Genomic DNA, 20,858 nt, shown 5'->3' with positions numbered 1-20,858 from the left:
ACAGTCTTTTGCAAGCAGGCAGGACATGTTTTGCCCACACTCCAAACTGGTCCAGCAGCCATGGAAATACAATCACAAGGTGCTGAGTGGCAACTAATATAACCTACTTCTCAAAAGTCCATATTAGCTGGGCTCAGCAATGCACAAAAATGACTGCATTAGTTCCCACATGGAGCTGGCTTGTGTTGGGTCAATTCAAAGCAGAATATTTCATGAAGACAGGCCTGACATTTCATCCCATAGGGTTCTGACTCCTTTTATTGAGGTTTATCAGATTCAGATAGAAAAAACAGAATCACAGGAACAGAAAAATCTCCACAGACCACCAGCCTGGAGATCATAGATGAAGAACCTTCCTGTAAGGACTATCAAGACCCCAAAATGAAGTGAGCAAGACTGATGTTGACAGTTTATTACAATTCTTGGCTGGATTAGTGAACTTTTTTTTTTTTTTTTTGGTAAGGCATTGTATTTTAAGCCAAAAACTGCTGTGATTTATATATCATTTTAAATTTGAACTAGAGTTCATTGGCGTATTTTCACAATAATGAAATGTCACAGGACTGTATTGTTCTGGGGGTAGAGCATATCAGAGATGTGTCTGTCTGTGACTACTACCCTGAGTCAGGGTACGCAAAGCCAGTGTTAATCTTCAGGGTAAATGCACCTACCCCACATTTCTCCCATTCCTTTCTCTGCTCTTATAGCAACAGTGGCATTCTGTGGTCTCATGATGAATGGGGTCACGGAAATGATCTGGTTGAAAACTAGTGAAAATATAAAAGCAGTTCAGTTTCAACTGGCTGAGCTTTCCAGTCTTAAATATCATGTGGCTGGAGCAGGACTGACTCCTTCAGTGACAGCAGAATTTGTGCTGGGTGATTCTGACTAGGAGCTAGGCTGAAGCTTTTGTATGGCCACTGGTGCCACATCAGCACTAGATCACAGGGAGATGTATTCAACACTCCCTCTGACTTAGAGTACCAGGCAAAAGGAACAAGCCAGAGACTGAAATTCATATAAGACAGTCGTCTGCACCGGTTTCATAGGGGCAATTCTTTGTTCCCTCCAAAGCCTCCTTGCTTTGTGCAGTGATGTACAGACTCAGGTATTCTCGTGCAATGGACTTTGAGTCCCCCAGGCTTTGTGACCACAATAATAACGAGATGGTCCAAGGAAAAGGGTTTATTTAATATGTCCGAAACAATTGAGCTGGGTGCCTGCCTCTACCCTTCATATATGTGTAAATTACAATCGCTTTTGAGAGCAGGAAGGAGAAAGGCACTGCAGCCTCAAGAAGAACATAGTGTGATGGGAACTGTATTAGAACAGGACCTACATAACCTTCAGAGCATTCATGTCCCAGCATTCAGCTACAGACATCTTGTTGCCTTCATCTGTCAGATGCAGTGGTGAGACTGGTGATCCAGAGCACAAGAAATCAGGCTCCTGCTCTGAATCATCCTCTAAAGAATCTTCTGCTTTGGTTGCAAAGGATGGTGTATTGTTACAGATCTCTAAACTTTAAACAGCTTTATTCAACTTTCCCATCTGAAAAACTTTCAACAGGCAACATTTTACTTACATTTTAGAGATCTCTCTTCTGAAACACCCAAAGTTTTGGCATCTCATTCCAGCAGCTGCTTTGCCATTCTCAAAGTCCTCCATCTAGATATGCAGGTGTCTGAGGCCTCAGTTGTACCTCAAAGGGGTTTCTGTAGGTCCCATGAAGTTCCCTGAGACCTTCCACCAGGGTTCTGGATGTGTTTTTTTTTCCTCTGCCCCATTCCTGGGGAGTCACCCTGGGGAGTAAGAACGGCAAGGTCAAGTCCAAGCTGGCCATCCCCAGAGCATGGAGGGAGAGAAAGCAGGGCAATCATGGAGCCTATGTTACAAGTTTTTCTAAGACACATTAAACATCATGGGGCAGTACTGATGGACACCTTGGAGCTCTTCATGGAGAGGTCAGGTGCTGTGTTGGGCTGTGCACAGCTGTTCTCATCTCACCTTCCTTTTTCTGTTTGTAATCCCTACCTTTTGCCAAGGTACCTTCACTCTTTGCTGTGAAAGGGGTTTTATTATTTTCTTCTTGTTTGGTCAGGCTCTGGACTCATCGCTGAGAAATTCAGCAGGGATAGTAGATGCCTGTAGGGCAGCAAATGAGAAAAGGGTTAGTGTACAGAAATACTGTACTCAGAAATGAGACATTTCTGACACAAGTCTTGCAAGAAAAACTCTTTGTAGAATAAAGATCCCCTAACCCAAGTGACCTAGGGTTTCTGAGTCCTCTGACACCCATCCTAACCTACCTTTTAAATCATAAGTCCTACAGTAAGGGGCAAGGGGAAAAAATTCTGAGATTTAGAACACAGTTTTTAGGCTGCAGGAACCTGATTGCGATTCTTGGCTCCTTCAAGAACTTCCTTCCTGAGGTTTTCCAAGTGGTTTCATTTCTTCTATGGAGCAATGCTTATTGATACACTATTCTCAGTATTGCTCAGACCCAGGCCTGAAAAATGGAGACTGTGAGTTTTCTTCTTTTAGGCATTTGTCAGGTCAACTTAGATGAGAAAAGTGTTCGAAGGGTGGAAAAGGAACAACAAAAAGCAATTCAGCTTGAAGGCATACATCCAGCATGGAAAACCTGAACCCAAACATTCAGCTTTGACAAAGTCATAAACAACTGAAAACAGTATGTGTTGTAATAGGAGGCACTAGGGAACCTTGCGAGTGGCCAGTGCTCCCAAGTTAGTCTCTAATATAAAGTCACTGAGTTTTGAGTACATCATCAACCTGATTTTTGCTGAGGCTTTTCAGTGATGGTGTGATGCCACTACAACAAACCACAACAAACTATGGACAGAAAAGAAGAACATTGGGTGAAAAAAACTCCCCATCTTGATTGTTTCAAGCCACCACGAAGAAACTTGTAGTCAAAAAGCATCCTCAGAATTGGTGCTTTTCTCCCAGCACAACCCAAATTTATGCTTTTGAAGTTTAAGGCCTTGTTGTAAAATTCTTAAAGAATATGAGGACCATCACGTACTCGGGGTGACAGCTAGCATAAAGTGTTCTCCTGGCACCTTCACTTTCAGGGAGGAGTTTATTATGAGAGTCCTGAAGAACATATTGTACCCCTACTTCACAGAGAAAAGCAGAATCTCTCTAAAATAATCCATGCCAGATCTGAGCAATGGGAAAAAAATCCTTCAAAAAGCCAAATCTGGAAATGGGATTTATCTGGATGGCATGAGTACCTGACACCTGCTGGGTTCCAGGGGAAATTCTTACTCCTCTGGTACCACCAGGACGCTTGTCCCACACGCTTGTCTCTAGTTACAACTCAGCTTCAAAGTACTGGGAGAAAAATAAGTAAAAATGGACAGAAGTGGGCCTATGAATCATGGGAAATAAAATCCTTTTCCGTCTCTCTAGCTGATGTAAGTCCTCTACAACCTCTGTAATCAGCAGTGCAAGTAGGACCAGCAAAGTGTCAATAAACTACTCTCACCATCCCTTGAAGAAGACCTATGTACCTCCTCATCAAAACCTTTCTCTTAACTCCAGGTTTGCCCTGATCCTGCCACAGGATCTTAGCTTCGTCAGGGTCCTCTCTGAAACCATGCACCTTCCTTTCCATAAGGTTGCTTTGGATAGTCATGCAGGCTTACAGCTGTAATTGTTTTACAGCTTGTTTAGACTGTCACTGACCAGGAAGCATCTGCAATGACTTTGTATGGAGGAGGCTTGGCAGCAGTAAATTACCATCTGACCCGATGCTGTGGTTGTTTAGATTTTTCTTCCTTTTTTTTTTTACTTGCTCCTCCAAGGAGATCTGGGATCTGGGACATGTTAAACATTATTTTGCTGACTTTAAATTGCTTTGCAATACTGCAGTCAACTTGAAGGCCAAACTTAAGCCCATAAACTCTATTTTTAACCTTGAGTTTGTCAGTTGAATGGACACTGTCATATCAAAGTATTTAAAGGTTTGTGGTAAAACTTCCTCAAAACAGTTTTTGCTCAGATGAGAATAGTCTTACTGGAAGCCTATACAGATAGATGCTATAAAAATTTGGTTTAAAATTGAATCAGGCTGCAGGAAGAAAACAATCCTTTTTTACCACGGCAGCAAAAAAAGCAGACTGGTTTTGGAACAGGGATGGGTTTTGTTCACAGCAGACACATAAAACCAGCCTAACTCCAACGTGGTTCTGAAAGGATCCCATGGGTGGAAGCTCCTGTTCTGCAACATTTCTGCAAAGTGGTGCTGTATTCATGTAACAGAGCTACCCATTGTCAGCTAAGTCAGTGTGGTTATTTGCCTTCCTGTCCTTTGAGAGATGAACACACAACAAGTTACATTTTGAGCACCTTTGTGCCAAGGGACCATTTCCCTGAGAATTATGAGAAGGGAGGCTTACCCCTAGGCAGGTGGCTGGCTGGGCTCACTGTGGGTGAAGCCAGTGTTGGACATCCCACACAGCCTATATTGGTTGGCTGGCCAGTGGCAGTCATGTGGGACTCTGCGTGTGTGAGCCACGCAGAAGAGTCAGTAACACCTGTCTGTAAAATGAGACAAAAGGTGATTAGTTTATAAGTGTACAGAGTAGGCTCTTCATGGAGGCATCCAGTTTTCACCTTCTGAAACCAGGGAGACAACTGCCTATGGACCAGGGAGTCTGAGTTGAGATGTACACCTGGATCACTCCCATACAGATACCCTTTCTGCAGCACAGCAAGCACACAGTGCAATCATTTCTCTCAGGAGCTTAAGTCCACTCTCCAGGAAACTGCTACCAGAAATATGATGCCACATGAAATCCCTGAGCTGTCACTGCAGCAGAGCAAAGCTGATAACTGCATTTGAGCCTATGGCTGTTTTAGACAGAGATCAGAGGACCAGAGGGTTGGATGCTCTTCATCTCCAGGAATATCACTTGGAGGTTGCTTGGGAGTGTATTTATTTTTGTTTGTTGGCTTGGTTCTTTATTTTGTTGTCTCTTCTGCACTGAAACAAATAATCTGTTGAACTGGAAAGTTGTGGAAGAACAGATTTTACCTGAAACCTAAAACACTTTTGTGAAATCTGATAAACACTCTTGGACTTGTATGAAAACCAGAACATTTTTCAAGGTAAATGCACCACACCTACCCAAATATGAAGAATATAAATCAGTCTTATATAGTTACAGAAAGTCTGGGTAAAAAAGTGAGACATACAGATGAGGAAAAAAGACATTACTGATGAAAAATTACCTTTGAATATCACAGCAATTTTCTACTTACTTAAATGGGAGAAGACTGTCAGTATATCTTAACTGGACAAAATGATACTGTCATTACTAGGTTCTTATATATGATACTTTGAGGAAAAAGATGAACTAAACAAAAATATATTGAGATCAGGAGTAGCAGCCTGAAATAACATGTTAAGTGCTCATTCCCGCAGGGTTAAATTAAGATAGACACATGATCAATCGAGTTCTGGTTCAGCTTTTTGTGGTGCTTCTGTGGCTGCAGATATTCATATTGGTGCTTTAGACAGCTTCTCATTCCCCATTGGGTGGTGGGCAGCTTTCAGCTTGTCCCCTCTGTTGTTTTGGCTATGTTACTGCTCTCATGCCAGAGCTCAGACAGCAATAAGGAGAACAATGTCATCCCTTTCACCCACAAGGCTTCCTTACAGTGAAAGTTCAGATTCCACCTATTTCTGCCTTCCGACTCACTAAATCAGCTCATGGACTGTGATGGCATCTGTCACCTCTTGGTACACAATGGTGCATGGTCTAAAAACCTCTCAGAACTTGCTGGCTTACTGTCTGAGAAGAGACTGTAGCCCTGCAACAGGCACAATATTTTGGAAGAGGACTCTGGTCGAGAGTTTGTAGCACAGATGTAAATGCTACTTGGGAAGCAACAGACCCATTAGAAGGAAATGTGGCAATTAAAAGGTCTTTCCCTGAAAAGACCCATGTGTTCAAGCAGAGTGCAGTGTGCCCCAAACCACACATTTGTGCTTGCAAACTGTGCTTACGCAAGAAAGTGCTTAAAACCTGGCCGAGGTCAAGTCTCAACTGGAAGAAATTTACTCAAATGATCCATCTGGAGGTGTTCAACCACCAGACTTTTCTTCTGGTGTATAAGTGTTCTTGGCTTTGGGCACACATTCACGGGCAAGCTTAATGGTGCACAGCTGCATCACATCCCCATGAGAACAGGGCTCACATCTCACATCTGGACACCAGTCTGTCAGACCCACCACCTTGCAACCTGGCTGTGCTAGATACACCTTTCCCATGTTTTCCCTCACTCTTCAACAACTTCTTGACTCTGCCTCACTCTTAAGCTATAAAGGACACAAAAAATGCATTTTCACATGTTTATGCAATGGTGTGTCCTTTTTCTGGCCAATGAAACCCCCAGCATCGGTCCTTTCTCAAAAGGAATTGAAAAATGACCATAGGAGATAAGCCTGGCTCCTGCTCTGATAACGTCATGGTTTTCTTCTTTGGATTTGGGCTCACCAAGTGGTGCTTAAGCAGCTTTCAGGATGTGTCTGGTTTAAAGCATCTGGATTCACAACAGTAAAACTGGGTGCCATCATGTGTGATGCATGATAGCCATAATTAATTTTCATACCAGCAACACATGCCTTAGAAACCGGACAGTTTGTGTAAGCACTGAACCTCTTCTTTTTTTTTAACCTCACCACAGTTTCATCAGCATCAAACAGTCTGAAGCATTCCAGTGAAGTGACCAATCAAACCACCATTAATTATTAAAAAATAAAAATAGATGAGTGTTTTTTTTTCCTTGTGTCTTCTAAACCAAGTGCTAGAAGGAATTTCCACCCCCGCAAATGAAGATTTATTCTTTGAAAAAATTTACATAAAAAAGCAGAAGACAAAAATAAACTCTTTTCATCTTTCCAACTAACATTGCCTTTGAGTAAATTGGAAATAATTCAGTCGTGATAATTTTAGCTGGAGGTGATAATAGCTGAGAGATTTTATTTTTTTGCATGGTCTCTGACTGCAGGGTGAAAAAGTCTGTATTGCAACTTTCCTATAGAAAAATGATTTAAAGTATTTCTGTGTATGAGGGGAGAGGGCACAAGTAGGCTATACGGACATATTTTTAATTGCTCTTTTGTAAATAAGGGATTTCAAGAGGGAGCTCTCATTCCTTCTCTTGTTAAACAAGATGCAGTGATTTTTTTGGTACAGAAAGTGACCTACAAACAATGATGGGAAAACACTGTTGAGAACACATTCAGCAGGAATGGATGGTCTCCTCTGTAGGACTGTGTAATTATTAGAGGAAATCCCTAGCAGAGGCTATTGCATTTAGGCTCTTCAGGTTAATACACACTCACAGGAGAGCAAAAACCAAAGACAGAATCAGATTTTGGCAAACAGTTACAAAAACTGCAACAACAATTTTTGAAAGTTTGTTGTGTCATTAGGCAGAATCTGAGCATCTTTTCTCAAATTCATAGCAGAATTTCTACAGAATCTGAGAATAATCTCTCTATTTTTCAAAATCAGTGGCATATGGGAAAGTGAATGATCACCCACACGTCACTGATGTCTTTGAGATCTTTAGGTACATGCCCTTTATGAGGTACAGTGAGTCTTCCACAGTCTTGAATCCAACCCTTCCTTCTAGAAATTCAGAGAAGTTTGAATTTGATAGCCTTAAAGCCGTGTGCTGTATGGGCTCCAAAGAAGCTGCAGGTGATCTGAAAGTACCAGATTCTCAGATGATGGGTTTCAGTTTCCATGAGCTGAAATTGCAGAGAGTTATGATTCATGATCTCACACCACAGTTCAGCTGGATATGGAACAGGCAAACACCTGACATGTACGTAAACCTGGGCATATGTTGTACATCCAGGAGAGGTCTCATGTGGGCCTTACAAAGTAGGATACTAGATGTGCTACTTTTGCCTTAAAGCTCAAAATACTCTGTTTTTTCCTTCCCCACCACAATGACTGAATACAAGGAAGATATGTTTGCTTTCCTCCCTGAGCATAAGCAGATGGAAAACAAAAGAGCTTATTCAGTGAGCATGCCTAGCAGGAAGCATCAAAAGAAAGGGGAAGATTACAGATATCTGCAGTCTGTGCAGAAGAGAACTGCTCCTGAGGAGCAAACATTGCAAGATTTACTGGAAAGCTTTAACTGCTTTTATATACTCACTTTCTCCCCTTATGTTTTCTTTTCATCTGGCCACAGAAATCTCAATCCATCCTCTTCAATTAATTGCCTTTACTTTTCACCTCTCCCTGAGCTGAGTGCTGGGAATTTGCTTGATGAGGCCCTTTCTGTTATTCTATTTCTTTTATTCCCAAGCTCTCCTCATTTTAGTGTGGAATGTGCTCTAAGTTATGGTGCTTACAGCCAGTTGCTAGTCTTTTATACAGGTCCCAGGGCTGTCTGCAGTTACTCTGAGTATGAATGCTCAAGTTTTATGGGGAGAAGAAAAATCCTGCTTCATTTTTCTTTCTATCCTTGCTGCAAGACAAATGTTTAGCTGCCTTCCTGTTAGCAGCATTCAGATAACACCCAGAGGGTAGGTTTTTCAACACAGACCTAGGGGAGAGGATGAGAGTACATGTGGAAAGGTCTCCATACTCGTATTAGCAGGAATTGCAAGGCTAATTCACTGTGATCCTTCATAGAAATTTGGCTCCAAATGTTCCTTAAAAAAAAAGAAAAAATCCACTCAAACTTTATGTTGTTAATTTGGCTCTTAATTTACCAAGTCTGTGTCATGAATATTGTCCTGTCCCTTCATGTGTTCTCCAATAAAGTAGGCAGATTGAAATTTTACCCTCCCTGACCTACTTGGGAATTTCAGTCTTGTTTCTATTCCTGTCTCCTCATCAAGTTTACTGAGGGTCTTATAGCACACTGAAAACTGACCATGGACACAGAGAAATGCATTGAATAAGCAACTGACCCAGATATCAAAACAAGCTGCCCCTTTCCCAAACCATACTGGGAGCCTGTGGGTTTTCCCCCTGAGTACAGGCGCTCTCATGCTCTATTCTGATAGAATTTTCAGTGACTCAAAGTCTCTTCTTCCAGTGAAAAATCATAGAAAAACACACAGCTGGATGTAGTCATAGGCTAATTTAGAGGATGACTGAATGAGGACATGGTGCAATGTGAAATAACGTAAATGTGTTTGCATCCCTGAAAAGTTCTTGGCTGGGTGAACCTCTCACCAAGGATGTAAGTGTTTTTATTTAAGCCACACTAGCAAAGCTGTCTTGGTCTTTCGTTGGACCCATATTCCTGTTGGACCCATTCCTGTCCTTAGGAAGGGGCTTTATTCTGCAGTACCAAGGGAAAATATGTAAAGATAAGCCATACAGGTGTTACTCCATGGGGAAGCTGGAGCTGGATCTGATCAGGACAACAGCATTAAGTGCCTTATTAAATTCACGTTGTTCTGCAAACTCCTCCTCTCCATAAAAAGTCAGAGTTCTAATCAACACTGTTCCGGCATTGCTACTTTCTTCAAAGCCAGTGGAAGTGTTAGCTGATAAAATTTCTGTCTGATTTTCTTTACTGGGACTATTTGTAACTGTCACTAAACTAGTTTTAGAGCAGTGATTAGTTATTTCTCAATCTTGTTGACAAAGACCCACCAGTTCAAAGTAATGAGGCTGAAATAATACTCATTCCTCAAGACAAAAATCCAAACAACCCAAAATCACAAACCCAAGGAGCTGTCCTGCTCTCTGTTCTCATCTGACCTCAAGTTATTGGCTTTGGCAAGAGAAATGGCTTTGACAATCTCCTCTCCTTGATCATCTTCAGTAAGAATCACAGTAAGAATTCCAATGCTGAGTTGGAAGGGACCTGTAAGGATCATCAAATCCAGCCCTTAGCCCTCAACAGAAGCCACTTAGACATGCATGCTTACGCTTTTGCTTCCTTACACGCACTGAGGAGAAAATCTGAGTTTCTACAACCTCCTTCACCAGACTATATCAACAACTTTTCAAAAGTTGTCATGAATTCTATCGATATGTTCTTTTTGCTCCTGTTACTCGCAGATTCAAGTTTTGAATTAAAATGCTCACAAGTTCTTTTCATTCATCACTGTAGTTAGAAAAATAAGTTTGATAACTAGACTCCATGTTACTTCTCTTCATTTATGGCATAAAACTCCTGCTAAATCCTTGCCATTCTTTTGGCTACATGGGCCTTGACAGGAATAAACTTGCTATCAGATATATATCCCCAAAATGCTTTTTTGTGCATTGGTCCTGCAGAAATAAGTGGCAATTTAGGAATGAGATTCTTCAAGTCCAAATCAGAACAATCTTAAACAAGCCTAAGGATTTAGATGACCTTTGTCTAGGCTCACTCAACATTACTTAGTTCCTTATCTTGGGTTTCCTTGGACTTTTGTTACATTCTTCCTTTAGGTCTGGGTCAGCTGAAGAGTGTGACACTACAGCCCCTTGGATACGATAATTTCCAAACCTCCCAGAAAGTGGGATTGTTCAGGCTGTGCAACAAGAGGAGATGTAAAAATCCAACATGTAAGCACAGCCCTTGAGATAGACAGTAGCAGCACACAAAGGTCACAGACCAGAGAACAGTAGCTTGTAGACAGACAGGGTTGTTGACTGAAAGTGTTTTCATTAGAAAATGTTTCTGTTCCAAACTTCTCCCCACACATCTTTTTACAAAAAAGCATCATTAGAAAATTAACTAAATCTAAACATTCAATAAAGGTCGATTTCCCAGCTTGATGATAGAATTTCTGATCAAACGTAAGTGATTTCAGCTCAGCTGCAAATATAGAGGATATATGCCTTGGAATAAGTATGACCAGATCTCAGACTAGGAGGATGATGTTTTGGGATCTCATTCATAATCATAAAAAGTTGACAGATTTTCTTAAGCCTGTGTTGACTTCATGGGGGTAGTGTCTCCCTCCCCAGCTGATCCCTTTGCTATTTTAGTCAGCTGACTCTTTTCCAGAGAGAGATAGTTTTCGTTTGTTTGTTCAGGGTGAGGAACGGAAGAGAGAGCAAAAGCCCCAAAAATCCCAACTAAATGAACAAAAACCACTACAAAAGAGTTTCAGTCTATCCTGTGGTGGGACATGAAAAAATTCTGAAGTCTCAGAAAGCTTCACAGGATGAGAATACCATTATCTGCACAGATTTATTTACAAGGAAACATTCAAGAAAAAAAAAAAGGAATATAAATTAACTTTTTTCCAAGCAGATTATTTAACTCAAAATAACTTGGACAATGTCCCTAAGGTCATTACACTTCTATCTTAAAGACAATTTCTTTCTAAGATTTAAGTCATCATCTTTGCTCTCAGAGTGAATTAAAGTAAATCAGACTGAAGCCACATTAATTCCAAGTGAGGTAGTCTAATTATGGATTCAATGTAGTTTAAACATCAGCTTTATATTCACCCCACTAGTTAATTCAAGTGAACAATGCTGCATGCCCCTGTGTAGGCAAAGCTATGACAGGAGCTTCTGACAGTCTATTGAAGTCCAAAAACACCCTTTGCTACTAACACCCTGCGAGGAATGTCCTCTGGAGCCAACACCAGTAAATTATCAAGTAGTTGTCAAGATCACATCAGATTCTTGTTTGCAGCCACTGCTCTTCTGTAAGGGAAGATGGTGACAGTTCTTGTCCCTCTGTTCACCCTGTCTCACTCCTTGCTCACTCTTTGGCATTCCATCAGACCTGCTTTACCTTTACTCACTTTTTCTGTAGTATATATATGCCCTGCCAAATTTATTTAGGGTATCTATTTAGGATATATATTCTACAGGACATGACTCTTTGTAGTATAGTCAATCAAAGATTTGCCATGTTCAGTAAGAGCTTGAGCATCTGGAATTGCAACGGGGAATCCTAAACCAAAAATGAAATGCATCCTACAGCTGTAGGATACAAACCACTCTGACTATCAAAAGTCTCCACACAACGTATGGCTTTTGCTCATGGGATTTCTTGCACTTGTCCTGGGGCAGCTGTCACTGGTCAGCACTATCAGACCAGTTCTCAGTATCAACAGCTTTTGGCTGTGGGTGTGAGTGGCCTGCCTTATTTCATGTTCAATGCTAAGACTGTAGTGATGCACACTAACACTTTATGTGGCACACCTTGGAGGAACAGCCTATTTGCAAAGGCACATGAATGAACTTGAGTGGTCCCTCACAGGTCTGGATCACAGGCTCAGGCATGCCTTCCTTATACTGCCAAGTCCAAAGGCAATCAGCTTAGAGCCTTGGTTTGCTGCTACAAGGAAACACACTTGCCACATTTTATTCATAGATTCTTTTTTTATGTTGACCCAGCAACATGCTCTGCTCCTCTCATTCACCGTCCTTTTAAAGCGCAAAGCTTGGTCAGATAAAAGCTCCTTTGGGCCTCCAGTATCAAACCCAAATCTTGTTTAACAGGGACTTGACACCTGACTATATTAGCAGAATATTTGGATAAAGATATGTGTCTCTCATGTCTTGGTTACTGTGCAATAGTCAGCAGATTTTCATTGCCTTTCAGTTTTTCCCAGGTGTAATGCACTTCCTGCTGACAGGGCAGATAGCGAGGGTCAACTCCCAGTCTTTTATTGGGGTGGGATGTGGGATATCCAGACAAGTTGTTGACAATCTTCAGAATTCAGACCTTTGTTGGCTGGCCAGGGAATAGCCATGGGGTGTACACAACCTCAGCCTGAACTGTAGAAAAAGAAATATCATCAATGGGTCCCAACTGCAGCACCAAGATACTTTTTTCTTCCATAAGAAATTTACACACATGGTTTAGGCAGGGTTAGGTAACAAGGGGATTGCTCTGTAGTAAAGAAAAAAGTTATTAGACAGAACTGCCTACTTTGCAAATCTATATCAGATAATGGAGGCATGGAATTAAGAAAGAGCGCTGTTTCAAAATATAGAACAAAGAGAGGAAATTCTCCTCTGCCTGAGCCTGCAGACTGTTTCACTGTTTGGACTGCAAGTCCCTTGGCTCTCAGAGGTAATTCCAAGCATCACAACTACACAGATGAGAAAAATTTCTGAATCTCCATCCCAAGGGAAAATCTGACATTTTAAAATTTGCTTTAGGTTCCAGACATGAGGTTAAGAAAAAAAAGAAAAAATTTCCAGAATTTCTAATCTGCTGAAAATGTCAAAAGTGTTTTTTATTAGTGGTAAATGTCAAAACATCGTGTTTTGACATTTAAAATGTAAATAATGAAAGCACTTCATTGCTGAGACAGCCTGAGAGGCATCCCTTCCTCTGAGGTAATTTTAGCACTTCATCATTATGCTGCCTTCTGGGAGTTGTTGTCCCAGCCCAAGTTGTCTTCTATAGGCTAGTAACCAGATTGACTACATCTCCCATTAAACTACCCAAAAAGGAGTGGCATCATGGGTCAAAAAAAATTCCAACTTTTGTTTGCCTTGTGGGATATGTAGTTTTCTAGGAAATCTGCCCTCCTAAGAGGGGGAATGAGCACCTGATCTTCTGCAGAATACCATAGAGATACACACCATCACAGATTTAGAAATAAAGCACTTTGAGATCATGTAAAGGAGGACACATTTGGGCTGGAGTTTAAGCAACTGAAACCCCGTCAGATTTCCCCCCTACCTTTAAAATGACAGCTTTCTGCAGAAAGTTTTGATATTCATGGATCCCAGCAGAAAACCCCAGGTAAGCTTTCACTGCAACACATCATATCTTGTGCTAGTAAAGCAGGGCTACTGTTCAGCTGCTTCTGGTCCTCCAGAACATAAATGGGGGTGGGAGGAGGGGAGCCAGGAAGATCTGTTGAGTTTATTCCTCTAGTCAACACTGATATCTAAGTAAGAATGAAGCAGTGACATGAAGCAGTTCGCAGGCAAGTCAGTCACACACTAAACCTTACCCCTCTTTTGGCTTTCAGCAGAGCTTGCTGCTTTTCTAGCAATTGCTCTAATTACTCCATAAGCCAAGGATTGATATAGCTCAACACTTCCATTGGTTATGTGTTTTCTTGTAGCTCCTTCGTTGCCCATTTGAGGAAAGGGTCTTCATGTCTCAAACATCCTCACTTCCTAATCTTTCTTGGGGGATCATTGCCTCTCTAGCTGATGTGCAGTTTTGCTGTGCGGCCTAAAGCCTTGGGACAGTGATGCCTGGACTTCAGATCCTGCCCTCAGGCAGGAGCACATCTGCAGCTGCATATAGAGACACTCACTTTCCACAAATATGTGTGGTGGCTCCCTCTGCTCCTCAGGATTGAATTAAATGCTGAAGGCAGATTTCTGTCCCAACACACATGGATCTCCCAGCATTGCTTAAGGGTCAAAAGAACACAGAGGTGGAAACCACAAACCACGAAGGTTGCCTCAACCAAGGAAAGATTAAGAATCTCCTGAATTTAGTGCATACCTGGTAGTACCCTTTCTACTACTACTAATATTGACTTCTCTGAGTCTTCTTCTCAAACAGGAACCCAAATGCAATTTATAAAAGGTAGAGAAACCAAGGTCTATAGAGGGAGAAAGTGACTTGCCCAGAGGGCGTGACCCAGTTTAGCAACGTAGTGACAGGGCACTTGAAACCTAGAAGGGGGAATCCCAAAATATCCCTGCCACATCTACACATCTGTTTCCATGGTGTGAAAGATTGTAGGAGAGAATGCAAATTCCTTGACTACAGTAAAAAACAAGGACTAGGTCATTTCCTCCTTTGAGTGAAGTTAACTGTGAAGAAAATATGTCGATGGATGTTAAAATTAATTCAGAAAAATTATTCCTTGATGGACTTGGACAACATGAAAAGTGTGGGAGAAAGACTTTTTTAGAGCTTGTCTGTTTTAGCTGGCATGAACTACTGACTAGTGAGCCTTAGGATTGATTTGTGCAGTATTAATGACTGTAGAAACACCACTGCATGGAGGATAGGGCCTCATCCCACGTGGATATAAATGAATTAACATAAAGGCTGAAGATTTCAACCGAATTCCCCACGTCTCCATCTCTGTTCCAGAGAGAGAAAGTTCATCCCTGAAGGTACCAAGACTGAAGTGACACAGAGCAGTTGAATTTGGTGAAAAATGTAGCAGGAGGGTGAAGAAAGGGGATCTCTTGGGCAAAGATGGATTCACCTATAATTTGAACTCTACTGTGGGTGGCTGTGCCATTACCACTTGACACAGGGTTGTTATTGAAAACAAGTGAATAGGTTGAGCTTGTAACTTGGAGCTCATTCTTTTTGGGACTGGAGAGGTTGCATTAGTTCACATCACCTCCTCTGGAAAAAGAAGAAACCTTCCCCTCTTCCCCAAGCAGTGCCTGAGAACCTCACCTGGCCTGTTCCAGCTGACCTCCAGCAGGATGATGGGCCACTGGAGGCCCGATGAATGCTGACGGCTCTGAGCCCTCTGCCAGCAGAGCTAATGGCCCTGGCCTTGCTGGCGAGAGTGCAGAGCAATAAACATCCCAGAGATGCTGCCGAGCAGGTCCGTTTCCTGCACGCAAGCTGCACATTGTAAAAACTGAGGCTCAGATTCTTTTTCCTGTTTGCACTGGAGCAGACCACAGAAATTGCACAATCCTCCAGGCCAGACCCAAGGTGAATTGTGAGGCGATATGTTCCAAGGCAGTATTTCACACTTGCTGAAAAAGTGATACAGCCCAGGGGAGGGGGCTTTAATTAGGGAGAGCAGTGACAACCCACAGACAAAGTGATTCCATAAGTAGAGGAACAAACAAAAGCTCATTCCAAAGACTCTCACTTGTGCAGATTCTCTAGCGTTCAATAAAAGGTGTGATCCCTGAGTAAGAAAGTCTTTCTCATTTCTCCACTTGCTTATTTTGATGAAATATGATACTCACAATATTTTTATGCATTCTTTCTTGCCTGTCAGGTTACAAAGCTGGAAGTTGTATGGGTTGACACATAAACAACATGATCACATTAAACTCCCAGGGAAGGTGCTCCAGAAAAAAAGTTTTGATTTGATGGAGACATCTGCAGAGGTGATGGGGAGGAAGGTAGCAACTTTCCGATAAATAATGGTAGGGGTTTCTTGAAGAGAAAATAAAGTTTCTTTTTTCTATTTGTAAATGTCTTCTTCAGGGAGTTTTTCTTCTTCTAAAATGTGCTTTTTAAAAAATGTTTTACTGGAAAAGAAGAAGGGAAAGCAGATAAAATCAGCAAAATAATCATCATAATGTCTGGTTATACATTTCTCAGCAAATACAGATAGATAGATGGAAACATAGATAGACAGATAGAAATACATAAATATTTGCTTCCAACAAATGGACAGCTGTTCTGTGACTCCCATGATGTCATTTATCTAGCATGAAACTCAAGAACTGTAAACCTAGCAGTTTGTTCCTGGATACAGGAGGGAAAAAATTTAACGTAGAAAGGATGTAAGTTATGCAACTAACTGGAACCTGGTTGGGAGATCAGCAGATTGACTCCTATGAGGGTGGAGACAGTAGAAGCTCTTGGTCAGACGGCATTTTTTCCGTTTAATCATGGCTGACTGTGCTCTGAGAGAAGGTGATTGATTCTGCTGGTGTTCAAACCTTCTGATGTGGATCAGAGTACTAGTAAAAGGACAAGACTCATACTCTAGTGGTTTCAGAGCCATCACTGAATGTCATGGCAAAATGATTGTGTCTACCTTGACCTTGAAATGTCACTGTTTTTTCCATTCCTCTCACTCTGGAAAGGGCAAAAATCCACAAATCTGCTTGGGAATGAAGTAGAAGAACGACTTTAGAAGTTCTGCTTTACTACCATCTTTGTCCCTCTGACCTGAAATGCTATTATGTTAAATGCAATTATACTCCCTGTGCATCCGTACACATGTTCATCCACCCCTCTCTGCAGCTCTAACTCCACTTGGTAGCTGCAGAGAACCAGAAAGAAAATCAAGTGCTCAGTCAAGGTAAAGAACATGTGTTCCTCCCAGTCTTGGGGACTTATTTCTGTTGCTTGCTCTTGTGCAAGTCTATGCTGTGCATTTTCAGAGGGACTGTGTGCCAGTGCATACACAGGGGACTCATTTCCAAGCCCCAGAAAAGAAGACATGGATCATCCTGGAGCAAGGTTGTTTACCTACCTTCTTTGAAACATTAAACATTCAGCAATGCCAAGTCAGAAATGGACATATGAAAGTGGCAACAGCACTGATATAACATCATGCTCAAGATTGATTTCAAAAGTCTTTTATACCATGAAGGAATAGACCTCAGAAAACAAATAGTTATTGACAAAGGCTTGAACAAAATTTGAGTTCTAGGCAAAAGGTTTCCTCTTGTCACCTTTATATGCAGGAAGAACAATTACTTCATTTATTTTTATTCTGAAAAATCTGTATTTGGCAATGAAAAAACAAGAAGTGACTCCATCTCAAAACAAAACCTAAGAGCAAACAAAAGCAGTGCCTGCAAGAAATCATGATGAAGAGGAATCTCTTCTGCAGCAGATTGCAGGAGCCTGAGAATAAAATGACTGCCATAGAGAGATGTGAACAGGTCAAGCCTTTAAAAAAAAATAAAGGAACATGAATGACCTGTACAAGAGCCATTGTTTCTCATATCAGACTGAAAACTGGAGACTTTTTTTGACAGGTCAGTGAAAACCTTCTCGAGAGAGGCAGATCTAAAAAAGAAAAGCTGACACCTTACACAGCCTCTCCTCTTGAATGGGATAACCAATAAAACACCTATGAAAGACACATTCATATAATATCTCTCAAAAAAATCATATTTATTTCTTTTTCCCTGACCATAAAGCCCAGATATTTTTGCACTGAATATTTGCTTTCAAGGGTACATTGCTAGAAATAAGTAACAAATTTGTAATAGCAAAGCAAATACCCTGGCTCCACATCTCCTTTCCAAGATTCAGTGTGAACATAAAACAGATGTGATCCCAACAAAGAAGCATCTTCCGTTGTACCAAATGGGACTCCTGCATCCCTTTCCCGTTGGCTAAATATAGTTGGAGGGAAACAATAGTACCAATACAGAGTACAATGCAGTACAATACCAATACAGAGGTTGAGTGATATGAGGGAGGATTGTTGCCTTTATTCTAGAACATAGTGATGGATCTCTGAATGGGTGTTAAGTGGGAAATAAAAGTGTAAATTTCCTCCCTTTTCCCTGCCTAATTCTGCTGCCTAGTTGGGCATTATGGACTGCAAAGTAATCCCTAGCTTTGGTTTTGTTTTAAACTGTAATTTTCATCCCCCTTTCAACCTTAGCTGCTATTGTGGGCCTTTGCTACTGCTGTCTTATAGACAGCAGCAGCAGCAGAAGAAATTTTAAAAATAGAGCAGGAAATTTAATAACTGTACAAAACTCCTTACCCTGGAGAGTCGTTGTTTATACTCCTTTATGTACGCTAGCAATAATTATACTAAGTCTGGTTATGAAAAAGGGTCCATTTTACATCAGAGGAGAAAATGTAAATTTTTTTTCCTCTTAAACTGAATACAAAGACTGTTTCATTAAATGTGGCTTTTTGGTAAAAAAATGGAACAAAAAGTCTACCCATAAAAATTCCCATTTGAAAGAAGTCTTTTCCATCCAAAATCCAACAGCTGAATAGAAAATGTGGATCTCTTCTTTTAAATGGGGAAAAAATCCAAGTTGACCTTAATTTTCTCTCTGTTACAAGGAGCTGCTGTTTAGGAGACACCAAAATGGGAGGTCTGTGGCTTGAGTGATATAGCATTCAAACACTGACGGCAATGTCACAGGCCCAAACTGATTATTAATGCACCTTCTCAACTTAAGGAAGCTTTTCACCATCAGATTGGCTGACCATTTGACAGAATTTCAAATGGCACTTCATGGGATAGGTTCTTCCCTTCTTGTTTAAGAGATAAATGTCACTCTTTTTCAAGTCACAAGGTGAAATTTTTCATTGCTTGAATCGAGTGAAAGGGTTCACCCAACATAGCGACCTCTCCTCTAAACCCGGAATGGCTGCCACAGCAATGGTGCAATTAGGTTCTACTTTGGGTGGAATGATTCATGCTTCAATAAATTCAATTTCAACAAGACATAATTATGGTGAGTCACATAATCACAGATTAATCACAGCACCTCCCATTTAGCAGTCAAAACAGTGGAGGATTCCAAATGCAGTGCATATGATGCTTTTGCTCAGCTTTTGTTTCACTTGATTTCATTTCTGCTTTATTGATTGATCCTATACAAGCTCTAGGAGAAGTCTCCTGGGGTTGTACAGAGATCTGTAAGAGAGAATGGTGGCCAAATTCTTTTACTGTTTTCCATGTGGTGAATGAACCTGAAAGATAATAAATATTACCAACACCAACAATTTCAGCAAGAACCTGAGCGTCTCCTTTTTGTTACTGACCTTCCCTTGACATGGTGAATTTTTAGAGGGATTGAAGATATCCAGTGTCTTCTGTATCTGAGTGCACAAAAAAGGGGTCTTGCATTGTGAATTCTTCTGTTGCATTAGTTCTTCAGAGATACAGGGGATGAAAAACTTCTTCATGCTAATGTCTGGATATCCTACTCCTATCAGCCATAATCAAGATACTTGAAAGCATCTTTTAAGTATTCCCTCCTGCTCAGATGCTGATCTTAAGCATCTTGTGTCTATGCTGGCTCCTGCCTCAGCTGACGTATGGTACTGTGTCTTCTTCTCTCTCCTTACTCAATTTTTACTGTTACTGAATGTGCAGACTGAGAAAGGTTCACTCACTCAGCAGAAGATGTGCTCAGCTTGTTTTGTTTGAACATCACTCTCAGCCTCACGTACATTTACCACAAAACAGTGAGGGGGAAATTCCTTCTTTGTGATCAGATAATTTGTGGCTGCCCTTTACCAGACCTTGGGTAGGAATGTATGCAGTGGTTTTTCCAAATATTATAACTGAACTTATTCTGTGTGACCAATTTATTTTGAATTGCAGTTGGATCATTTGACAGAATTGTTTTGCTTTCAAAGGTTTCATTCTCCAAAGTGGTTAGAAAGGGGTTTATTTTATTTTTCTTTTTACTGCTTTTATTTTTAAGGTAAGGGTGGTGGTGAGGGAGCAGAATAGGAGGATGTAGGTTTTGACAAAAAGAGTGAGAGGAAAGGTTCTTTGAGAATTTGTTTTACTCTATCACTAATCAGTGTAAAGCTTGACAAACTGAAATTTGCTTCTCTGTGCATCTTGTGAATTTTCTCTAGAATTCAGTTTGGTTTTAAAAGTTGGATATGGGATCTGTGGAGTAGATAGGGTGCCACACCCTAGTAGATAGGGTGCCACCTTTCCATTTGCACAAATTGCTTCTTTATTCATTTATTTTTCAGTAAAGATTACATTTTTTTTCTGTGCACAAAAGGATGCCAAACTAGAGGATACCATTTCTGGAGAATTAATAGTGTCCTGGTAAATAACAGGTGAAGTTGAACTGACAGGAATTGTGGGGCTGTGTGATGCAGAAGAGAAACCAGGAGAAGTAATACACGTTTGTCTTGGGCACTCCAACAATTACATGACACAAGTAAGTGTGCATGTGAGACAGGGTGGAGAACAAAAGAGAACAACTTTGCAAAGGAACTGATCAGAATGTAGGCTCTGAGTGAAGCCTGGGCAGCCTTTCAACCACCCAACAGGCAGAGATCCATCTCTGTTGCCAGGTATGATCTGCAACCCTCTTGGGTTTGCTCAGCCCCACAAACCCTGAAGGCCTGGCTCCATGACTGGACTTCAGGGAAACCAGCAGTCTGCAGACTTCTCTGAAGCCATGACCATGGTGACTTTTGGAAAAGGTCTGCACAGTGGTCACCACTGGAGGTGCCCCTGGGTA

This window comes from Pipra filicauda, unplaced genomic scaffold (genome assembly GCF_003945595.2).
Source record: "Pipra filicauda isolate LSUMZ 115617 unplaced genomic scaffold, ASM394559v2 scaffold241_size1546129_pilon, whole genome shotgun sequence".
Taxonomy (NCBI): domain Eukaryota; kingdom Metazoa; phylum Chordata; class Aves; order Passeriformes; family Pipridae; genus Pipra; species Pipra filicauda.
This window is presented reverse-complemented; position numbering follows the sequence as displayed.